Source organism: Nelumbo nucifera, chromosome 3 (genome assembly GCF_055504915.1).
Source record: "Nelumbo nucifera cultivar China Antique chromosome 3, China Antique-T2T, whole genome shotgun sequence".
Classification (NCBI taxonomy): Eukaryota; Viridiplantae; Streptophyta; class Magnoliopsida; order Proteales; family Nelumbonaceae; genus Nelumbo; species Nelumbo nucifera.
The window spans coordinates 21,438,214-21,464,277 of NC_142651.1; the positions used below are offsets into that span (position 1 = coordinate 21,438,214).

General features: G+C 39.0%; 1 long non-coding RNA gene across 1 annotated transcript; it reads right to left on the reverse strand.

The window, feature by feature from the left end:
• Positions 1-9,007: 9,007 nt before the first annotated feature.
• Positions 9,008-18,636, reverse strand: LOC148801006 (uncharacterized). The gene is made up of 2 exons (XR_016084765.1): positions 10,119-18,636; positions 9,008-9,461 (listed from the first exon to the last, which is right to left on the reverse strand). It is a non-coding gene; the product is annotated as an uncharacterized LOC148801006 (long non-coding RNA).
• Positions 18,637-26,064: the final 7,428 nt, after the last annotated feature.

Genomic DNA, 26,064 nt, shown 5'->3' on the forward strand with positions numbered 1-26,064 from the left:
CCTTTCCCAACTCTCCTACTAAGCCAAGTCACCAGGTTATTAGTCTATTTCACATGCCCAATAATTCATCCAATTCTAATTTTTCTTTCCCTCCCCTATCTCTCACTCTCCATTTATTTCTATCTCTCTCCATCTTCCAAATACATGCATTTTAATTTTTCATCAATGTATTAAAATAATAATGTTTAAGTTAAATATATATTTTTGAAAATCCTTCAAGTTAAAACTTAATTATTCAAATAATATGAGTAAAAAATCTAGAATTCATAAAATTTAACAATTAATTAAAATATTATTATAATTATAACTAATAATTTAATACTATCATTATAAAATCTCTCTCTCTCTCTCTCCATGGGATGTTTTGGGCCCCATGCATCATTGTTTGTATTGATGTTGAAATTTGGTAAACAATACAACAAGAAGATATAAATTTTTACTTGCCAATTTGAATAGATCTTGAATGATCTAGTTTGACTTGCCAAATCTGCTATATAAATTTTAAAAAAAAATGTCTTGAAAATAAATATTAGAAACACTATTAATTAACATGTTTTTGTTAAAATATTCATTTCACTATTAATCAAATTTTGAATAAAAATATTTTTTTTATATTTTCAAAAAAAAAATCTATGAAAAATCACTAATTTTTTCTATAAATTATGTGAAAATTTCACTGCTAATTTTCTATGAACTTGAATTGTCTCTTTTGTCTTATAATGCCATTGCGATGAACTTAACTTTTGGAATCATTGAGTGGTAGGATCAAATGGATTAGGTTGTTGTGTTGTACCTTCAACTTTGCCAAATTCCTAGGAAATTGAGGAAACTAGCAAAACAAGAAATGGTTTGGCCAGTTTCAATTACCATTTCATATACTAAATTGATAGGGTTTGGCCAATTTGACCCAATTATGCAAATTTGAAAACAAAAGAGCAAATGAGATAAATTTTCATTAAAATAATTTTATTAATTAGAAAATATAAAAAGATAAAAAAATATAGGAAGATAATATAGAAAATTATTAACAATTTTTTTAATTAACAAAAAACCAATAAAATAAGGGTTTTTTTTCTAAAATAAAAAAAAAAATTATACTTATTTTTTTTAAAATTAAATAATAAAATAAGAGAAAAAATAGTATAATAAAAATAATATTTATTGAGGAAATATTAAAAATTAGAAAATATAAATAAGGGAAAATTAAAAATCAGCTACATACTTTACAGGATTAACTTATTAATTAGAATAGATTAAATAACTTATTTTTATTAACATACTCTAAAATTAGCAAAATTAATTTTATAAACTTTATAATAAAATAAAATTTAAATAATTAATAAAAAATTAGCATAACTAGAAACAATAAAAATTGTTAACAAACTCAAAAAAATATTAATTAAAATTGGTACAAATTAATAACAATATAATTTAATTAAAATCAATAATTTTTTGAATTTAAGTTAATAAAAGAGTGATCCTCCCTCTCCCTAATCCCTTCTAGATTTTTGTTTTTTTTAATTTATTTGACTGTACATAATCCAAGAATAATGCTAAGACGGATAGAGTTGGTACCACTTGGCCCAATTGATATTGTCATAAGGCCACGTTTGGGAGTGTTTATGTTAAAAATAAGTGCTTATTCGAATAAGCACTTATTTGCATTTGACACCCAACTTTTTAAGTGCTTATTTTAAATTATTGGGTGTTTGGTAGTCTTTTTTCTCCAATAAGCACTTAAATGAGCATTTGTGACTATTTTGTCCTTCATTTTCTTTCAAATTTTTAAAATTACCCTTATAAAAGTACTTTTCTGGTCACACTTTTATAAAATCACTTTTATGAAAGTACTTTTACAGGCATACTTTTATAAAAGCATTTTTATGAAAGCACTTTTACAAAAACCCTTTTTTAAAAGTACTTTTATAAAATTCAACCGGGGATAATTTTATAAGTGGTATTTTAAAATTCAACTAGGGATAATTTTGAAAAAAAAAACATTAAATAAGTGCTTATTGTATAAGCACTTAAAAAAAGTTAGAAATTTGGGCTTAAAAAATAAGCCCTTATTTTTAAAATAAACACTTATTTCAGGCTTATTTCCCAAATACCAATAAGTACTTAATGATGTAATCCCAGCCCAATTAATAAGAACTCCCAAAGATGGCCTAAGGCTCTTGCCACAATTTCTTTTAACACACACATACACACACACACACACACATATATATATATATATATATATATATATAAATTTGTATCATATATATATTTTTATTTTTCAAATCAAAATATGCACAAAATGTTCCTTACGCTGACTGGCTCCAAACAATGAAATGAAGCTTGTGAAACGGTAATTTACTAAGGGCATCTTTTCTTAACCAACTCCTCACCTATATGAAGCTTCTCGGTTGTGCTTTCTCACCATATGGGGTCTAAATAATGGAACACCTGCCACAGATTGAACGGATGTGTAGGAAGAAAGTGCAGGAGATCCAGACCTGCAATTAAGTGCTCCCATCTGACGACCATCACTTGAGAGGAAGGCATACAAATAAAACACGGGTTGTGCTCATGTGGAGGATTTAGAGATCCGGGGGGAGGGGGCGTTTGAAAGAAAAGTATTTATAACATGGTCATCCCTTTATTTAAAGCTGTTGAAAGAAAAGTAATAGGAATTGACTTCACTGTAATGACCCATCCAACCACCTACTTTATATTTAATCATGTCAAACAAATTCAACAAGGAGTTAAAAACCAAAATGAATAGAAAATTTTCAAAAGAGCTATGTGCATGATCACGCCAATTATCAACTCAATTGGCTTGAAACAGAGAACCAAATTCATGGGAGCCGCACTTTGTTTGACTCTCCTAATGAAAATACCTATCTTCATTAACTATCATCTGTACTATTAAATCATGGTAGTTGGGTCGAAACCCACCAAAACAATCAAATGAAGGGTTCTGCGAAATAGTTCAGTTTTCCTTATATATATATATATATATATATATATATTTTCTTTGTTACAAGTCGACTAGTTCATAGGCTGGGTGGCCCGACGGGTCGGCCCGGTCTGGCCTGATTCCCAGACGGGTTTGAACAGTCTTTTTAACTCACGGGCTTAATCTCGGGCCAAAAAGTCCAACCCGTATAAAATTCGAGCCAGGCTTGGGCTTTGCCAAAATAGCCCGGCCCGACCCGACCTATAGTTAAACCTAAGTAAACCCGGCCCGACCTATAGTTAAACCTAAGTAAAAACCCTATGTGATGTTCATTTGAATAAATTTTTTGATTTGAGAATGTTGTTGATTTACTTGTAGGCCCATTGTTCATTTAAATAGGGGAAAAAACATCTAAATTAAAATAGAAAATGTCCATTTGAATAGAGAAAATTTTGAATTTCTTTTATTAAATCGGGCTTCAAGCTTTTTATCAGGGCCGGGCTCGGGCCCAAATTGTAGGCCCGTTGATCGGTCCGAACTCAGACTCGAGCCTAACATTTTTCTATTAATAAAGAGTCAAAACCCAACCCAGCCCGACCCATAAACAGGTCTAATTACAACCGCAGGCTCCTCGTTATCCATTCAACTAATAATACAATAATTATACGGAGTAAAGTGAAGATCGTAGTCTTTTATAGGGTTGTTGACTGTAAGAAGCGAAAGTGTGCTGTTGTTTACCTACTCACGTTCACGGGTTTCACCTACAACAAACTTCGTTCGAACAGCTTTTGCAGTTTTGCATTAGGAATTCATCTTACTTATTCCATGAGGAGATATTCTCCATGGAACACTATAAAGCCTGCTCGAATGGGGTTTGCACTGACCGTCTCGCCTGTTTACCACCTACCGCTCCTACTTTTACATTTGCACAGGACAGTCGGTAGTTCAGACAAATCTGAATCTTGATCACTAGCCGCCATAAAACTATTATTTATATAACTAATAAACAATAATGACAGTTCAAATCAGCCCCCCACAATATGCCACAGTATATCCCTGCGGTGTATTGAAAACATGTCCGGATCATATGAAATATTATCGGGAGATGTTCTTAATACACGGCGAGAATAAGCTATGGAACGTTATGAGAAATTATCTTGTGGGGCTAATTTCAACTCCAACAATGAAGCTACAGAGACCTTATCGTTACCCTGCGACGTGCAGAGCTGGATCACACCATCTTCCAGTTTTTTCTTGATGGCCTGCTGAAATGGGATGCATGTTGAAAGGGGCATTTTCCCTACCATGTCCGTGAGTCCGGATCTAGTACAGCTATTATTGGGTCTTTCGAGGGATGGACCAGATACAGTCCTAACCTTTAGAATTTATTTTTTTTGGACAAAGTTAATTATCATTTTCAGACTCGAACCCTTATTATGTAAGTGTGGAGATGTTTCAAAAGGCTCAGTTTGGAAGGAGTTTAAATACAGCAAGTACAATGCAAATATATAGAAAATGATACAAAATATGAGGTTTTACACTCTACGGTGGTGGTGGTAATTGGACGGATTGGGTTGGGTTGGGTTGGGTTTGGGTTGAATTTTAACCCGCCAACCCGTTAATGACCCAGTTATATAAAATTAAATGGGTTAGGTTCAATTCAAACCCGCTTTAACCTAATCAAATCCACCCAAACCCATTAATCTTATATTTATGTACTTAAAACAAAAAACTAATTCTTTTTTAGCAAATAAGTTAGTCATAACTTAGTAGTAATAGTAGTTATTTACACAAGTGGTGAAGGTTTAAATCACATTACATGCATGTTATTTTTATACAAGCAACAAAGCCATTTAACTATGTTCAGGTTTCGGATTTGATGAACCACATAGGTTCAAACCGGTCAAACCAATTTGAACTATCTAATTGGATTGTCTTCAAGGTAATCACATCAAGTTTAAGAGTGGTTGAACCATTTAGATTCGGATCAGTCTGGTCGGACTAGACCCCGCCCAAACCGGTTCAATTCAGTCGAGCCTGACCCCGACCAGACCAGTTCAATTCTGTCGTGCCATACCCCAACCGGGACGGTTCAATGCGGTTAGACCAAACTGGACCAGGCAGTCAAATGGTGGATTAACTTGGGTCGACTCATATCGGGTTTGTGCACGGGTTTGGGGCCGAACTGATTGGCCCGAAGTAGGTCAAAAGAAGTAAATTGGACCATGCCGGATTCGGGTCAAGTGTACAGATATGGGCCACACTAGGCAAAGCAAGCGAGGCGGTTTAGGGTTCAGGCCCCACCCGGTCGACCTGTTTTGGATTTGGATCAACCCGGATTAGCTTGTACCGGGTTGAGTCGGACTGTGTGAATAATGGTTGGACCAGACGACAAAGCAAGTGGTACCAAGCCATCCCATTCGAGGTCTATTTCGGATTCGGGTCGAATCGGATCGGTATATGTTGGATCGAGTCAGACCGCGTTGAACTAATCTGGACTTGGGTCAAATTAATTTGGATTTATGTTGGGTGAAGTATGTTGATTTAAGACAAAACTAAATTTAATCAATAATTAATAAAGAATTAATGCATTAATTATAAATTATTTAATTCAAATGAAAGAAAATAAAAAAAGGCTAAAAAATTAATACTAGTTAACTCAACGGTTATCTACAACCCAACCCATTTAAATGGACGAATTGGGTGAAAAATTATCACCCCTACTCTATGTATTTGCATTTATATCTTTGAAAACCAAGTCAAATGTACGATATAGTACCAGGACAAATTTTATGAGGAGATGTCCACAAATGATTGGAGGACCTAAATGTTATAACGTTCAAAATACAGGATAGTTCTTTGTCGCAAATACTTCATGGTTACTCTTGGCTTCTTTCCTCTTTCTTTCTTTTTAATTATTTATACTCTTCCTTTTTTTTTTTTGTGTGTGTGTGTTATTTTTTATTTGTCAAGGAATAAGATAACATGCATGGGTTCCTTGATGGTTATATAAAACACTATTTCTATAATTAGAAACAGTGATAAGTGGAGGATACGATACAATAAAAAGCCAAAGGGGATACTATATCTTGCGTGGAGGTTTTTAAAAAATAAATAAATAAAAATTTGTTAAATGAGGTAACTGAAATTTTCTTTATTTGTTATAGTTTGTGGTCAATTATTGTGAAGAAATATATAGGCTGGATTTGGAGCAACAAGATCAATAATACACTTGAAACCTTCCCTTCTCTTCATTAATCTTATCCCACCTACTGCGTCTTTTGTTTGGCTTTTCTCCCTTATGGGGGGGAGTGGGGCGGAGAGGAGTAGATGAAACTGCAACCTGTTTCCTGATTTGACCCGTTATATTCATCTTGCACCAAACACCAGAGAAGATCACTACATGGTGAAACCACAAGGTCTAGTTTTTATTCAGTGCCAGAGGTGAGAGGTAGATAAGAATAACAAGCATGGGTGGTGCGGTTAATCCAGTTTGTTCTTCATGGATGGGCATATTAATTGCTCTCTTGATATACCAGAGGTTGATTTCACCCGGATTTGCTTCATTTATATCATTTGCAGCACTTAGACGAACTTTTACAAATTAAAAGGGGCTAGAAGAGTTAGGGGCAAACCAAAAAGGATGTGGATAAGTAATAAGAAATGATCTAAACGTTCATAATTTAACAATGAATATGATACTGAACTAAACAGAATAACAAAGTGGGATTCATGTAGCGGATCCCATGTAATTGGGACAAGGCTTAAATGACAATAATTTCTTCATTTTCTCAAAGGAGGTGATAAAACTAGTTAAAATTATAATTCAATTTTTATTAATGGACAAAATATTTTTTCAGACAATAAAACAATTCAGTTGTGCATCAACAAATTGTTAGATAATAAAAATATTAGTCCAGAATCTGATATACCAACTTAAGCTGTTAGGTTTAACAGTTTCTTTGAATCAAATGCTAAAAACACAATCAAAAAACTTGCTAATCTGCTCTTGAGTGTATGGAATTAGAGAAAGTTCAATCAACAGAAAATAAAAATGATCATTTAATTATCTGAATGCTACATTGGATGTAACAAGGATAATCTCTCTCTCTCTCTAATCTATTAGGAATGTGATAGACTTGTCAATCAGTTCTTGATTCTATGGAACAGTCTGCAAATAGCTTTGCTCAAGGAGAGGCATCAAGCTGGATCCATTCATGGATCTACATCTACTCCATATCGGTCACATCATGCTCTAACCTAAATACCAGTTGAACAAGTTTGTATATACAACATACAAAAGAGTGTCAAGGGGTCGGGGTCAGGATGGATCCATGTATACCAGATCCGGACACCATAATATGCGTTGGTTCCGGTGTATATATATATATATATATATATATATATATATATATGTTTGATCAAACCCATCGAATAATCAAGAATACATAGGGTTAAATAAAAGGGAAAAAGGTTGATAAAGTTTGATTTATTTCTTTCACTCTGAGTGGACATATTGGTTAAGTACCATGTAAGATAAATTGGTTTTAGACTTTCAAAGTTTGTTCACAACCATAGCTGTCAATAGGTGCGGGGGGGAGGACATTAACCAATTATTAATCAGGATCATAAGAAATCGGGTCTTATCTAATTGTATTTAAATTTATAATGATAATGACAGCTTAGAACTTAATTTTTGATAATATTTACCTTAATAAAATTGACACTAAAATACTAAACTGTTTATATATTGATAAAACAAGTGTTTTTAGCCAAATTTATCATATATTGTTTATTAAAGTTACACTTTAGACATAAAATATAACTAAAATTACAGGATATATACCTCTCTATATATTATTAACAATATAATTGTTTCAGGTCTTAATCAATTTAGAATAGTAGCCCGTTACAATTTTAAGAAAATAAAAAAAATAATAATAATTAAAATAAAGAATAGCCAAAACAATTGTCTAAGTTGAATGGATCCACAGGTCATCCGCCCAAGTCAACATTTTTTATAAAGTTCCGGTTAGGGGAAAAACAGAATCGGTTGCTTGAATAATTTTCAGGTTAAATGGTCTGACTGTCTGGGTCAGTGACGATTTGAAAATCATGGTAAAAAACATCAGAGAACCACTGGGGTACATACAACCAACCGTGCCGGAAGACTCGTCTAAGGAGGTGTCCATAGACGACGTTCTATCCATACTAACTCAATACTCATAGAACCCAATTGTTTTGAAACATGATCTTACTCTTTGAACGATGTCACTAATAAGGATGTCAACGGGTCGGGTTTCATACAGATTTCAATTCAATTCATACTCGATAAATAAGACCCTAGCTTGATACGGTTGGGTTAGGCGGTTTTACCAGTTAACCCGACTCGCTGATACTGCGTCATGGTTGGATGGATATATGTTGTTTTGTCTGATGAATGCTGCTGTTTATCATATTGACCGGCTGCTCCATCTACGCCAGCTATTTCCTATACTTCCATTTCATGTGTGACAGGTGTTTCCCAGTGGTAAAGAAATTAAGCCAATAACCTTTCACTTGTAATGTTGCATTTGGGAAGAATACATATTTAGAAGTTGTATTCAGGTTTGATTTTGCTATTGTTTGGTAAGAGTAGTTTTTATACCGAAAACGAAAGTAAATTTGTTTTTTCTAACGTTGTTACATTCAAACTTTTATAGTTTTATACTAAAGTTGGCCATTGTAGAAGAAAAAAAGGATACATTTCAAAAATTGAAATTCATGTTCGTATCCATCACAACAAAATTCGTGTAGGAATAAGGCTGTACACATCTATCCCTCTCCAAGCCCTGTATTGACGAGAGCTCATACATTAGGCCTAGACTTAGCAATTGGGTTCGGATTGGGTCAAAACACTTTGGATTGATTTTGGGTCAGGTTGAATTTTAGGTTGGGTTGTCAAATGCTAGACCTTAAGTTCCCAACCCTACATGTTCAGGTTAGGATTTACCCATGCGTCAATTCGGGTCATTTCAAAAAATAACTGAAATTTTAAGTATAAATACATGAAAAATGCTAATATTAAAGGAATTAACTTTAAATTTCCAAAAATAAAATAGAGTAAATTACAAAGACCCCCTTTTACTATGGGGTCAGGGATAAAGTCTCCCCTGTACTTTTTTTTTTGCGACAAAGACCCCCTTGACCGTTAAATAAGATGACAGAAAAAGTTAAATTACCAAAATACCCTATTAACTTTTTCTATTTTCTTTTTCTTATCCTTTTTTTCTGGCCATGTACAAGAAGACTCCGGTGCCCTTGCTGGCTCACCCCGGAGCTTATTTAACTCCTTTCTCGTCTTTTCGACAGAAACCCCCTGACCAAAATAACAATTCCACAAATCATGGAAAAATCGAATGACCAGTTCCACAACGTCGAAGTAAAACGCAGCATGTGCTCTACTCAACCTCTCGTTAAACGAAGACAAGATGCAATCGGTGCTTGCAGAGCGATCCCGCCGTTGGTCTCTTTGCTCCTGCATTAACAGCCCACTCTTTGTGAAAGACTATCAGTATCCTCAAATTGGATTAATATCTTAATGAGGTGAAGTTCATTTTGAAGGCTAGATACTGATTCCTGAGTGACAATTTACTGGAACCATGCCGTGATCACCAAGCAGGTAAGCTTTTAAAGGAGAGAAAAAACGAAAACAAAGCAAAAAGGAAAGGACCCAAATGACAATTATTCCCAGACCAAAAATAAAACAGAATTTAGAAAATGTAGACTAAAAACCCAGAAAAAAAAAAAAAAAAAAAAAACTTAGAAACACCAATACTAGAACATAGGATTGAATTCCAAGACATTAAAACGGTCTGAAAGACTGAAACTAATTGTAAAGTTATTCTTATAAAAAAAAAATTGTAATTTTATTAAATGAATTCATGATTAACAGAAATGAAGCATATCAACAAATATTTTCTGTTGAGATGGGAAATTTTCATTTTTTTTTTTTGAAAAATAAATGAATACCAAAATGAAATTTAACCATGAAGTCAGTTATAGTAATCTGACATAACATTATACATACAAAAATGGTGAGATTACAACAGCACATGTTTTGAAGAATCACAGTCTCTCTACAAGTAGAAATAGACAAAACAAACAACATAGTGATCAAAGCTTGAAATTAGACCTGAACATGGAACAAAGTGAAGATCCTCGCGAGTGGGTTTGGGCGAGTGAATTCGAGGGAAGAAAGACGCGCTTACGACGCTCTACAAGCTCTGTTCTACGAAACAGAACAAAGAGAGGGCTGTTAATGCAGGAGCCGTGAAACCGCTGGTGGACTTGATTTCAGAGCAGGGGAGCGGTTTGACGGAGAAGGCGATGGTGGTTCTGAGCAACTTAGCTGCAATTCCAGAGGGCAGAACTGCCATAGTCGAAGGAGGGATTGCAGTTTTGGTTGAAGCGATCGAAGACGGGTCGGTGAAAGGGAAAGAGTTCGCGGTACTGACGCTTCTGCAACTATGCGCGGACAGTGTACGGAACAGAGGATTGTTGGTGAGAGGTGGGATCCAGCCGCTTGTTGCGCTCTATCAGACGGGCACGGCTCGAGCGAAGCAGAAGGTATTTTCCGTTCACCACTGTCCTTTTAAGCTTTAATCTTTATGGCGTTCCCATCACTCACTCGACATTGTGAGTTCTGACTCGTGTTCCGGTCTCTGAGAGGAAAATGAAGAGCCTCTCCCTCTAATGGCCTGGCGTGCTTTGCCTATCTATACGGCGGGATATTGATGGATGCGGAAAGCGTCTGATTGTGGTTGTAGTAGAGATCAGGCGAAGCATGAAGTATCTTGCAACGGAACGACGGCACTCGTCGCTGGTTTTCTTTCCTCTCGGAAAATCAGATCTTGCAGCGGAACGGACGACGCTCGTTGCCCGCCGGTTGGCTGTTGGTGGAAGGTCGCTCTTGTGGAACACAACTGTCGGAAAATCAGATCTTGCAGCGGAACAGACGGCGGTCGTCGCCCTCCGGTTGGCTGTCGGTGGAAGGTCGCTCTTGTGGAATACGACCTAGCAAAGTCCTTGTCGGTGTCAAGGCATTACTTGCGAGAACAACCGAGTCACCGTCTTGCGTCTTCCTGGCAATGGACTCATCGGCCAAATCCCCGTAGGAGTCTTTGGAAATCTGATGCAGCTCCACACGCTTATCCTACGGCTTAATGCTCTCACCGGTCCATTGCCGTCCGATCTAGCCGCATATACGGACTTCAACAATTTATATTTGCAGGGGAACTTTTTCTCCGGCTCCTGCATTAACCGGTACAAGGAGGTTTTTGTCTAATGGCTAAAGTTTAGGAATTTAGGAGGATAAAAAAAAAAGTATAGGAGGGACTTTATCACAGACCTCACGGTACAAGGAGGTTTTGGTAATTTACCCCATAAAATAAAATAAACTTGAATATTTAACAATTCAAAGAATAAATAATAAATAGTAAAAATTAAAGAGTAGAAACATCTAACAATACACAAATAGTCCTAATTAAACCTGACAATTGGATCAATAGGTTGATCTATGACCCAACCCAACCCAATTCAGTTTTTTTTCGAATTAGATCTAACGAAGGAAGATTTGGCCCGATCTCGCAAATCACGGCACGTGGCAAAAAAGCAAATAGCTCGGCACTTAAAACAGCGTATCGAGGGTACAAACGCCAAAGGGAAGGGACCAGCAGGTCCGAACTCTCTAGCAAGGGGCCCGAACTCCCTACTTAGAGCTCGAACTCCCTGCAAGGTGCCCAAACTCCCTACTTAGTGATCGAACTCCCTGCGAGGAGCCCGAACTCTCCCTTTGATCCCGAGTCACACAAAGCAGAGACCCAAACTGGCCCGTCTTATGACAGTTCGGGGCCCCCCTTATCCGAACTCAAGACTTCGCCTCATGCACCGCTCCAGGCACTTCGCTTCCGGAACATTGAACTGGACGAACCGCGCCGTACCTGACACCGAAGGAGTCCGTATCCAGGGGCGACGCACCTGACTGACTTGGGATCTGAAGCTAGACGGTCGCATTTCAAACGGCCACCTGCCACCGTCACCTGTCACCACTACATCCAGTTACAGAGACGGCTCCGACAAAAGGAGCAGTGACGGTTCTGCCCCAGCAGAGGCGATGACGCCCGAACTGGCAGAAGCACGGAAATACTCATTCCCGACCTGACAGGAGTCTAGGAGTGAGTGCGCGAGGTGGTTATAAAAGGCTCTCCACCCCCAAAGAGGAGGTATGCAAACTGCGCGCTATCTGGTTTATCTTGCCTTTAAAGGATTCTAACTTAAGTTTCGGAGCCTTTACACCGGGTTCTCCCCAGAGCTTCCTCATCTCCTCCGTTTCAGGTTCTCTGCTACTCGGTTAAGAGGCAAGATCGCTGACAGCTAAGGCCGGTTATCCACCTTCTGGGGCCATTCCCACCAGCGACAGGTGGGAGAAAATTCCTAGTGGTGGCAGTAGATTACTTCACAAAGTGGATAGAAGCTGAACCTCAGGCAACGGTTACAGCCCGAAACATATAGAACTTCTTTTGGAAGAACATAGTATGTCGCTTCGGGCTACCTCGGGTACTGATCTCCCACAACAGCAAACAGTTCGAGGATATCAAGTTCCAAAAATGGTGCCAAAGTATGGGAATTAGTCAGAACTTCACGTCGGTCGCACACCCGCAGGCAAACGGCCAAACAGAAGTAATGAACAGAGCCAACCTCCGCGGACTGAAAGCACGACTAGACCGAGCTAAAGGGTTGTGGGCGGACGAGCTACCAAGTGTTCTATGGGCTCACCGAACCACGGAAAAAACCGCCACAGGGGAGACCCCCTTTAACCTCACCTACAGCACCGAAGCGGTAATCCCGGCGGAAATCGAAGTACCTACGTTGCGACTAGAAGCATATGACGAGCAGACAAACGAAGACGAGTTACGCACCAACCTCGACCTACTAGATGAGGTGAGAGACCTCGCGCACATCCGAACTACGGCCTACCAGCAAAAGGTAGCTCGGTACTATAACGCGCGAGTAAAGAAGAGGAACTTCCGCGTCAGCGACCTGGTTCTCCGTAAGGTCATGGTACCCAAACCCGGCGTAGGAAAACTTGGACCAAATTCGGAAGGACCCTACAGAGTAAAGAAAGCACTCGGGGGGGCATACGAGCTCGAAACCCTAGAGGGAAAACAAGTACCCCGAGCATGGAACATTGTCAACCTAAGGCGATACTACCTATAGACCGCCAAGCAAAGTGGATAAAATCACCACCAAAACAGGCCGCGCGAGTGCGTAGCCCGGACAGGAAACAGATCGGACGTATGATTAGTTCGGCAAATATGCTCAGTTTGGGAGAAAGACCGCGCGAGTGCGGTAACTCGAGCAGAAAACAAACCGGACGTATAGTCAGTTCGAAAAATACATTTAGTTCGGCAAATATGCTCAGCTCGGGAGAGAATAACCAACACTTAAACAAATCATTCCATTCCAAGAGTAGGGTAGTACAAAAAAAAAAAAAAATTTACAAGCCAAGAGCTATTTCTTCATCATCAGAAGGCACTTCGACAAAACCCGAAGGCCCCGCCTCGCCCTCGGAGTCTGGATCGGCGTCAGCAGCATTAGCCACCTCCTGAGCTATACGTGAAGTGGATATGGCGCTAACATCGAGCTCGGGGTACGTATTCCAGATCATCCACCGGCTTAGTTTAAAACCCCTCCTATATGAATCCACCATCAGATCATCAAAACCCGGCGAAGCGGTGTACTCATCGACGACCTTCTTCTTGGCATCTTCGATACCTTGAGAAAAGATCTGCGTCCTCTCCCTAATATCCTCCTGAAGATACTAGACCTGATGCTGCAGATCCAGCCTCAAGTCCGCCATGTGCTTCACCACCACTCCCATGGCCTCGGCATCTCTCTGAGACCTCGCCTGCCTGATCCGGGACAAACAAGCAGTCTCTTCAACAGCACGACGAGCCTCTTCAGCAGCTCGCGCCTGCCTCGAGCTCCTTTCCACCTGAGCCGCCAAGGCGTGAATGGAAGAATTCACCTACCAAAAGAGACCGAATGATCAAAAGAACCCACAAAACAAAAGCCAAAGAACTCTAAAAAATGAGAACACTTACCACCATGGCATGGGTAACGGCAAGGCAGGCCACTTGATGCAGAGGGAGATCAGTCCACGCCGCGACCTCCTCGGGGAAGATAGCCTCTTTGCTCGTTTGAAGAGCATGGGTCGGCGTCAACACACTCCTGAAATCCCCCGGGGCCCCCGAGCCCGAGGGCCCAGCTCGCGTATGAGCAGACCCAGAGTAAGCAGGAGACCCAGAGTATGTAGGAGCCCCTGTGTATGTAGTCTCAGCATAAGGGCCCCCCGTCGGCTCCTGCATCGGAGGGACCATCTCGGGCCCCCTGGGCGGATCTTCTGGCTGGTAGCCCGGCACCTCGGCACGAGTTCTCTTGGCAACCCGCTTTCTCCTCTTCATACCTTGAAACAAGTGCCCACCCCGGGTCCCTCGCGAATCCATCACACCTGCGAAAAGAAGTTCGCCATCAGTAAAAAGCAAGAAAGACAGCAAGATAAGAGTCTCTAAGTGAAGAACCTACCCGAGCTCAAGCCGGCCGCAATGAGCTTGGCCTCCGTCAGATACTGTTGACACTTCAGCCCAAGCCGCGCCCATTGCCGGAGGCCCTTCGCCGTGTCCTTGTCAAGCGTAACCCCGGAGGAGCGGCCATCCCCCACCCAGTCTGAAAAGGCCACCCCAGCACACTTCGCACCCCGAAATAGTCTCGCTTCCATGCTGGGACCTTGTTGGGGAGCTCGTGTAAAAGCTTAAAACCCGGGCGAGGAGACAGGTAGTAAGCCCGCCTGCGCTCGGGGAGAGGACCCGCTTGCTTCTTAAGCATCAAGATTGAAGAAAAAATCTCCAAGTCCAACGGAAAGCTCTCATCACAGAAAAGGGAGATTGTCCCCACCAAGTTTCGAATGGAATTCGGGTGAAGCTGGCCGACTGTCACGCCGAAGTGGTTCAAAACTTCGACGAAGAGGGGGTGGAAAGGCAATCGCAGCCCCGCGGCGAGCTGCTCCCGGAATATTACGATCTCATCAGGACCGTGTTCCCAAGGAAAGCCACCCGAAGGTATAAAATAAGCATACTCCCCGGGCAAGTTATAGTAAGTAATGAGGGATTGGAGCACCTCGGGCGTCATGGTCGAAGGGCCGAACTTGTCTAACATCCGACCCCGGTGAGAGGTGGACGCCAAACTACCCGAAGCGCCACGGCCTACAGGCTCGAACTCTTCCTCGAGCTCTACCTCCAGCTCGCTAAGGCTATCGGGGGATGCAACTTGGTTCATAGAACCTGCATCAGACCCGCTGAAATGACTATCTGAGCCATCCAAGCTAGACATTGGGAGTGACGAGACCCAGGAAAGTACTCACCCGGACAAAAGCTGTAGACCACAGGAGCTCGGACAAACGGAAGACCTTGAGCGCGAACTGAAAAAACCTGGACGCGAATTGGAGGCGAGCTGAAACTCAGACGCGAGCTCGAGAGAAATACAGAAGTGACAACAACTGGGGTCCCCCCCCCCCCCGCTATTTATGCTCACAGTGACCGGAAGGCAACGGCTTAGATCAAAGCTAATCTGACGGCCTACGGCCGCACTGACCGCACGTCCCCCGAGACCGAGACGTGATTGGTGCACGTCTTTCTGAAACTGACAGCGCTAGCGCGCATCTTTTCGAAACTGACGGAACGCCAGCGCATGTCTCCTCAGAAAAACGGCAACGGCACATCTTTTTCAAATTTGAAAAAACGCTCGCTTTTGCGCCCCCAAGTGGTGCGCTTTTTTTTGAAATTTTGAAGCAACGCGTGCGCCGCCACATCTATCAGCATTTAGACAGGCCGACGCGCTTTCCGCATAAATGGACACTTGAAGAAGCCCAAGAAACCCTGACAACGCACTTCGCGCCTGCAGAACCAAGATTCAAAGTGCAGGACAAATCTACCTGACACCTTGCGAACTCCCCGCACCAGGGCAAGACCCTTAGCACGAGGAGTGGGGGGCAATTGATGAAGGAAGATTTGACCCGACCTCGCAAATCACAGCACGTGGCAAAAAAGCAAGTAGCTCGGCACTTAAAACAGTGTACCGAGGGTACAAACGCCAAAGGGAAGGGACCAGCAGGTCCGAACTCCCTACTTAGAGCTCGAACTCCCTACAAGGAACGCGAACTCTCTAGCAAGGGGTCCGAACTCCCTACTTAGAGCTCGAACTCCCTGCAAGGTGCCCAAACTCCCTACTTAGTGGTCGAACTCCCTGCGAGGAGCCCGAACTCTCCCTTTGATCCCGAGTCACACAAAGCAGAGACCCAAACTGGCCCGTCTTATGACAGTTCGGGGCCCCCCTTATCCGAACTCAAGACTTCGCCTCATGCACCGCTCCAGGCACTTCGCTTCCGGAACATTGAACTGGACGAACCGCGCCGTACCTGACACCGAAGGAGTCCGTATCCAGGGGCGACGCACCTGACTGACTTGGGATCTGAAGCTAGACGGTCGCATTTCAAACGGCCACCTGCCACCGTCACCTGTCACCACTACATCCAGTTACAGAGACGGTTCCGACAAAAGGAGCAGTGACGGTTCTGCCCCAGCAGAGGCGATGACGCCCGAACTGGCAGAAGCACGGAAATACTCATTCCCGACCTGACAGGAGTCTAGGAGTGAGTGCGCGAGGTGGTTATAAAAGGCTCTCCACCCCCAAAGAGGAGGTATGCAAACTGCGCGCTATCTGGTTTATCTTGCCTTTGAAGGATTCTAACTTAAGCTTCGGAGCCTTTACACAGGGTTCTCCCCGGAGCTTCCTCATCTCCTCCGTTTTAGGTTCTCTGCTACTCAGTTCAGAGGCAAAATCGCTGACAGCTAAGGCCGACCGGATTGCGCATCATCAAGATCCAATCAGATCATTCTCAAATTCAAGTAATTAAATATGAGACCCTAACCCTATTATTTTTTTGGTTGGGTTAGATTGGGTCAATTCGCGAGTTGAATCAACCTTTTGCCAAGTTTTGCCCTCTATCCATCACAATAAAATTTTATTAATGTAAAACTGGATCAGTTTATATTCCTACTTTTTGACTAAATTTACACTTATTTTTTTCCACTCTTACCAAACGTACCAAACCCATAAGCACAAAGTTGATCCTCCAATAGATTTAGAAAATGTAATACTTGAATCCCACAAGTAAAAGCCTCTCTTTCCCACCACGTGTTGGATAGGTAGCTACTATCACTCAATCTAAATAACTAAAGATGACCAAAATCTCTATCTTGTTATAGCGAAGAATGTGTGCATAGTAGAATAGATTTCCACTAATCACAACTTCACAAGTTCTAATTGCGCCAAGGTCTTGTAAATTTAGGAGGAAAACCCATTAAATGTAATGTAACTAATTGATAAAGTTCGAAAGGAAGTGTGGAACCAAATATTTAATTTTAACCTAGCAAAACTGCCATTTTACTATCTGTTATACTTAGTTCTAATTTTTTTTATATTCAAGTGAAGAATCTCTATTGAATATATAACATTATTCAGATTAATTTCACTAATAGATAAAATATAAAATTTTAAGTGTATATAATATAAGGATCCGTTTGATTTGTAAGAATAGGGGTTCAGAATGAATGGGAATGGTCCATTCTGATTATCCAACGTTTTGGTTGGATAGAATCAGAATCCTATTCTCATTTCTGTTGAAATAGTCATTCCCTCCCCCTCCCTAAAAATGAAATCATTCTTGATTTCGATTCCAACTTCAATTCCAATCTAAACCAAATAAATGAGGGAAATAGATTATTCTCAGTCTAATTTCGACTGTAAATCAAATGGATCCTAAATATTTAAATGAAACCGAATTAAATCAATTATAAACAGATTGAACTCACATCACCCTTAACAGAACCAATTCGAATTCGACATCATTCACAACCATAACTAATTCCAGATTAAACCAATCCCAGCATGGTTGATGAATTTCTACTCCTAATGCTCAGTTGTGTATTTTCCGCAAGCAATGGGGCAACCTTGATCATTACTTCATTAATGTTTCTTCCCCCCTCCTCCTATTGACTACTCTTTATCCCTAATTAAACCTGCTTCCTATGACTTGTAGTTGAGATGTTGAATGCTTGGAGCAACAAAAATCGCCAGCAGCAGCATTTATATCTTGCATGGTGGAACAGAGAAGAAATGAGACATAACTCAATGTCAATTGTTGTGGTGTGGAAGATGAGACATCTCCATCTCTGTCCAACTGAAGTAGTTTCTAAACAGGGCTTCTCTTGTTTATTCCTGTGTGGCTGTGTGTCGTGTCAATATAGTATACTCTCCTACTATGTTCTTTTCTTTTCATTTATTTCTCCTGTCAATGTAGAGGGAGATAAGACGTTGACGCTTACCAACCACCACCCAACACCTAGGACAGAAAATGAAAAAAAAAACCTAGTTCCAGCTTCGTCTAGTTTTGCTACTACTAATTACTAAACAATGGTAGGCACAGTCTTGTGCTATCTGCCACCAACCATGAGAAATACACTTAGGGCCGTTTGATAACAGCCAAACATGCTGAACTGGATTATGGTTTTGTCATCCTTACAGAGTGAATAAGATTGTGGATAGAAATGGGAATAGCGTATTTGTGCAAATTGTCACATTCATTTTTAAATTCATGTATATATCCCTGATTTTAAATATGTTTCAAATCCGTATAATTTTTCCTTTCAATTTTTTAAACCCATTCCGTCCCAAACCCGTTAAACCCCTTTACCAACGTTTTCTACTAATAAAATGTTTCTTAATACTTATAGTGTGACTTTAACCTGGATCAATTAATAATAGCCCAAAATCTCTTAGTATTACTTTAAATCACTAAGCCATCTTACCTTTTGTATTATTTAATGAAATAAAATAAATTTTATTAATTTTTGCCTTCATCAATACATTTATATGATTAACAATTTTAACTAAAAATTAAAAGAAAAAGTATTTAAAATTAACATTTTATAACTAAATGCAACAAACAATCTATCAAATCCAAATTTAAATCAAATGATGATTTTAATCACAAGAAATTTATAAAAATAAAATATTAATAATAGAATAATTATCTTAGTACTTAAAATTTATAAATTTATGCATTGATATATAATATAATAGGTTCATATTTATGCATCCAAGGTATCAAGTATCGGATACCCTAAAGTCAAAACCCAAACCCATCCTAAATCCTATAAGGTTTTAATCTAAAATCCCAAGCCCTATAGGGTTTTGATAAACAGATCCTATTAGGGTTGGGATAGGTCGAATACTCGAAAATTCCCATAAAATTGCCATCCCTTATTTGAATCCAAATCCTATTGGTAAGTGGGATCTTCGGATCTGATCCAATCTGACTTGTTTTCTTTAAAAATTAATAAATTATTAAAAGAAAATTTAAATAAAGTAAAAACAAAAAGTATAAGTATTCTTAATTATTTTCATCATATAATATATATATATATATGTTTTTATAAAAAATAAATAATATAAAAAATTTATAAATAAATAAATAACATATATATATGTATTATATATTTATATTTATAAATATATAGTATATATCGGATAGGATATGGGGTTGATCTGAATCCGATCCGATTTTCTAATCGAATCCTATCATCTTATCTAATCCAAAGATCCAAATAGGGGTGATCCAAATTCAACTAAATAGGATTGGGTCTCAAATCGGATCGATCATGATCCGATCCATTTGCAACCCCACTAAAACTGTCATTCAACTGGAACCCAACATAGCCTTGGTTTTTATGGCTTAACCATCCGGTTTGGACCAAGTCTTACAACACTGGATCAGGTTAAAATCTGGGTCTATTAATAATTTAAAAAAAAAAGGGGGTTTTATAGTTCAGTCCACCCCTAAGGTGGAGCTAAGATTTCTAGGGGTGGACTAAATCCTGTCCGTGAATTGATGTCAAATTCACGGGCATGATGAGATTTATAGGGGGGCTACTAGGAGACTAGGAGGGGACTGTAATTCAAATTTCTGAGGTGGATTGTAGTCCACTTATCCCTAAAAAAAATCTCACTCCAATCCGACCTAAGACCTAAGTTGCATCTCTAAACAGTCTTTATGGATGTAGAGGTCACTCACATTAATGTGATAAGAGACTAATGGCAAAATGATCAAGGGAGAGTGACGGTTCAGCCTAGGGTCAGAAACTTTTAGGCCCAAAGTACAATTGGGTAGGTGCCAGCTCATAATTGATGACAATTCGCAAGCGAGTGTAGGTCAATTCGGATTCGGTGCATTTGGATTCGAAGAGATTTTCCCTTCGATTCCAACCATTTTGTGACACATCAAAAGTAAGAGAAGGGGAACTAGTTGGCACGATGAATTCCCTCTTCCATAACTCTATACCATTAAACAAAAAAAAAAAATTGAAGAGGGATTAAATAAGAAAGAAGCGAGAATTCTTCTTCTTTCACTTCGGCGGGCAATCTTTGTTGAAAGGAGAAAGGTTTCTCTCCTTTTTCATAAGCATAAGCGGAAGATCGTGCGAAACCCTCCCTTGATTAATTAATATTCTTCCATTCAATAAACTGGAGAAATCATTCACCATGGAGAGAGACTTCTCTTCATTGTCTTCCTTGGGGGGGAGAGAGAGAGAGGGAGAGGCATAAACCCTGTACCTAGGCTCCCTAATTGTAACTGGTCGTGACGAAAGGGGATTAAACCCTAATTGTTTCTTCTGCTACAAGAGAAGAGGGGAAGAAGCCTAACTCAAAAGAGGAGGAGCGCCGTAGAGAGGTAGATGGGGAAGAAGAAGAATCGTAGTCATAGAGGGTCCCATTCAACAAAAACACTCTCTTAGAAGCCCTCAATGTTAGGGTCGCCAGTACCGGCGAGAAGATCTTCGTCCTCGCCTACGGCTTTGGCACCGATCAATCAGCTTGGCAATGCATACTACCCTATTTTTCTCAGCACTACCGCATCATCCTCTATGACCTCGTATGTGCCAGCAGTGTTAATCCCGATTACTTCGCCTACATCGGTCACTCTATTTTCTGCCATGATAGGCATCCTAACCTCTGTTTCTATCTGAAAACGAGGGCATTGGAATTTTCTCTCAACATTAGCTTAACTCATCAATTTTTATTTAAAAATATTTTTATTAGTAATAATTTTTCAATTGGTTGTAAGTGATGGTCAATTAAACACTGAATGACGTGTCAAAACATTGATGGACTCGAAGAAAAAATCCCTTCGAATACAAATGCACCGAATCTGAACTGGGTGTTGATGTATAGGTCTGCAGTGGAATTCAGAAATCTGCAATGAGCATGTCCATACTTTTCCAAATGATCAATGCTAATGAGAACTTGGAGATGAAGCGCTTTTATTACAAAAATTGAACTTTTCAATAGTTCAGTTGGTTACTCAGCACTCCTCCTTCTCAATAAGTTGGGATTTGTTACCCATGAGGCATTACATCTGTGAGTTCAAATCAACCTCCCACAAAGGGGTGCCCCACAACGTCCCACAGCACATCCCTGTCGTGAATTAGGAACATCTTCCGATGATACCTCATAATTTCTGGTACTATCATTGGCAGGTGTCCCCAATACACGACAGGGATGTGATGTGGGGTGCCCTCTTGTGGGGGCTGATTTGATCTCTACAGCTGCACATCAGGATTTGTAGATCGTCATTCGCGAGAGATGTTTCCAATGTATAGCTGTAGTATCTTGTGGGTAGCAGATCCAAGTTCCTCTTTGGGGAAGTGCGGGTTGGCAAGCTTTTCATGTAGTGAATGCTAGTGGGTCTGCGCACATGCCATTGTTAATCCAGTCTTTTTAATTAGGGAAAATTTCATATTAGTACCCTATACTTTGGGCCTAGTGTCACTTTGATCCCAAAACTTCAAAGCATGTCAATATAGTACCTAAACTTTCAAAATAGGCCAACTTAGTACCTACCGTTAATCAGCCATTAAGTGGCATATGAAAAGACAAAAATGTCCTTCGAGTATCATCTAATTTTCTTTATCAACCATCTGCTCAAATGTCTTAGAAGGGAAGCATCAGGACTAGAAAAGACCAAGGTTGTTAAAACCGACTCGGAGAACGAATTGGTCAGGGGTCCGGTTCTCAGGTAGAACGGTCGGCCCGTTCTAACAAAAAAGTTAAAAAAATTAAAATTTAAAAAATAAAAGCGGACAAAACCGTTCGAATGGTTTGAACAGTTAACCGCCCAGGTCAGCGGTTTGCTAACCAAAATCCACGGTTTTTGGGAAAATTCCAGTTTTGAGGAAAAACGGATCGGTTCCCAGTTTTTCTGGTCTGACCGTCCAATCCGCTCCAGTTTTGGAAACCTTGGAAAAGACAAACAAGAGCCAATGACGAGCTCTTAGTTGATGAATCGAGAGAGAGAGAGAGAACTAGTTCTGTTTCGAACTAAGAGACAATAGAAGTACTGCTGGATCAGATTAATCGCTTAAAATAAACCTGATAAACTTCTATTGGATGATAAGCAGAGAACTCCTCATGGACTCAAAAGAATGGAGATTTGCATGGTGCTACTCTTTGTGTCTTTTGTTTCGCATGGCTTCACTTTGTGCTTGCAAGCACAAGTCATTCAACTGCTCGTTCTGTATACTTTGAGATCATTCAGATGTTCTTCCATGCCATTCAACTGCTGAACCTGTCGAATGTCGAGCAAGCTCTGCTGCCATTATCTCCTTCTCCTTCCCGTAGCCAAGCTTGCCTTTTCCTGTCAGCTAGTTGTACTCTTTGGATTCGTGCTTTGACATCGTCAAGAATGGTTATCATGCCAGCCACTCTCTGCATTTTCCGGTGAAGAGCTTTAGGGGTGTTCTTTTTCTGGATTTTGAGAGGGGGGAAAGTTGGCCAATGAGATTTTGATTCCCATTTACCAAAAATCACATGTTCTTTTTTCAGATATATGTGGGGACAAAGTTTATTTTCCTGGGTATCACTTACTCGGGTATCAGTGATACCCATCTCCAAGGTGGATAAATAACATTCCCACTTTGGGGAAAAGTTGCCAACACTTGAAAGGGACAAAAATGCCCCTTGTAATAATAGATTTTTATGAATAAAATGGTCATTGCCTTATTTACATGGAAAATAAAAGAACATGGGTAAATGCACTTACCCAGGTAAATCTTTCTTCAGAAACAATTACATGGGTAAGTGCATTTACCCAGGTAAGTAACTTACCGAAATGCGAGCGAGGCCTTAATTTCAGTAGTAATTCCACTGGTTCGTAATGTTTTTTGTTTGAAAAGATGATGAATAGTGTTTTATTTTGAAAGGCAATTTTGATATTTCCAAAAGTTTTAAGTCACATGCATGTGATGTCATGTGATACACATAACTGACGGCTAGTTAATGGTAGGTACTAAATTGGCACATTTTGAAAATTTAGGAACGGATTGACACATTTTAAAGTTCTGTGACCAAAGTGACACTAGGCCCAAAGTACAAGATACTACTAATTTGAAATTTTCTCTTTTAATTAAGGGAAATTGTCCAAAACCCACCATCACTTCTTATGAATTCTCTTACTCACCACAACTTTTCAAAACATCCAAAACTTACCATGTCATATGAGTTTTATTTTCCAAAACTCACCTTCTGTTAGTGCATTGTTAATGTTTCTTAACATAAATTGCCATATCAGCATAAATAGAGGTGTAAAGTGGGTCGTGTCGTGCTGGCCCGCAGGCCGCCACGGGCCATGCCATCCTCCTCGATGGAAATTTTGGGGGTCGGCCCGACACAGTCTAGGGCACAGGCCCAGGCGGGACCATGCCATGCTGTGTCGGCACGCAGGCCTGGACCGGGCCGGGCTTCTGGCCATGCCGTGGGCTTGGGCCGTGTCGGGCTTGGCCATAGGGCGAGCCTTGGGCCTAGGCCAAATCGGGTTGCACTGTTTTTTTTTCAGTTTTTTTTTTTTGTTTTTTTTTTTTGTTTGAAAATTTTGATTTCTTTTCTAAGTAAAATTGTAAAACTGAAATATTTAACTTTCCTATGAACTTTGGGAATTGGGAACTATTTAAAAATTTAAGAAATGAGAAATCTAAGTTATTAAACACATAAATAAAAAAATACTTAAACAAATTGAAACAAGAATGATGGAATAACAAATTGGAAGAAAAATAGGAATTTTATTTCATTTAAATTTGAATGGTACAAATTAGTGAATTACAAATACAATGATTGGATCATTGCATACTTAGATGAATGAAATATAAAAATGGAATAAATTACTAAAATATAAAAAATACAATATGGTTACAAATTGAAAATACAAAATTACATCGTTCATGCAGCTCATCCAGCACCCTGGTACCTACACTAAAACAAGACTCCGATGGAACTATAGACACCGGAGGAGTTACTAGATCACGTGCCATGGCGGCGAGAACCGGATAATTTTTTGAAAGTTCACTCCACCAGGCTAAAATATCAAAATTATTTGATCCTTCACCTAAATTAGAAAAATTTGCTTGTAAATAAAAATTAAGTTCAGTAAATGAACTTGTTGTAGAACTAGCAGATTTATGCCTTCTACTTATTAAATAGAAAAGTTTTTATCTTCTACTATTGGGCTCAAGGTCATAAGTAGAAGAAGATGATGAACAAATTGTAGGAATATTTCCTACAACTTCATATTCATACAAACTGTACATTTCAAATAACAAATTATTATTTTTTCTTTTTTATTTCCTATATCAATATTCATGTTTTCACAATATGATTCAAGCAAAGTATCTAAACCATCTTTCCTAATCTTAAGGTCTAATATTGTAGCTAAACAATAAAAGGGAGAAATGTTCTCCCAATATTTTTTAAATCTATTTTCCCTAATTTCAACAATACATTGAAATTCTGGATTATTTCTATATTTTACAAAACAATCACAAATTACCATTAATTGATATGGTAAATTAGAACTAGTTGGATAATAAATTCTAAGTAATTCATTTTTTGCATCATAAAAATGTTTTAAAAATCTCTTATACAAACTGTCATTTCCCAATCTTGCTCAAATTTCATATCATTAGGCATTTTTAAATTATAAAAATCAGAAAGAATTTGTTTATGAGATATACAACTTTCTAACATAGCATAGGTAGAATTCCACCTATGATTTACATCAAATATAAAATGTTTATATTTTAAACCATAATTTTAGCATAAATATTTAAATTCTTGTTTTCTTGCCCCTGAACTTTTTATATATATAACACAATTTCTACTTTTTGAAATATAAGTAGAAATAATATTCAAGGCATCTTGAATACATAAATTTAAGATGTGACATGCACATCTAATATGAAATAATTTACCATTTAAGCATGGTTTTAATTGAGATTTTAAAATATTTATTGCATAATCATTAATGCTGGCATTATCAAAACTCCATAAGCATGCAAAGTATTTAAAATACTTGCAGCAATAGCTGGACCACTATGTGGCCATTCAATCATAGTAAAACTTAAAATTCTTTTATTCAAAAGTCAATTTTCATCAATGAAATGGCCGATAATACAAATATAACTAATATTAAATTTGGATGTCCAAACATCCGAAGTAATTGCAACTTTAGAATTAAGATTTGATAACAAAGAAATTAAATTTTGTTTATATGAATAAAAAAAAATTTTAAGCATCAATTCTTATAGTATTCCTAGAAACTTTTTTATATTGTGGGTTTACAGAACTACGCAACCATTTTTCTAGCTTTGGATCTTCAGCTAATATAAATGGTTGTTCTGCATGTACAATATACTTAGCAAGTTCTTGTCTCATTTTTTCTTGTGAATATCTAAAAGTACCAAAACTAGTCCCCCTCCCAATCTATGTTCAGGTTGTTTCTCTCCCTTCATCTTCCTCTCACTCATGTGTGAGCAGATGTCTGCTCAAATGACCCGTACCACCCTTGCTACAATAAATAAAGTATTTCCTACATTTTTGGCAAACGGCCCTTTCCCCTTCCCATCAATATCCTGTAC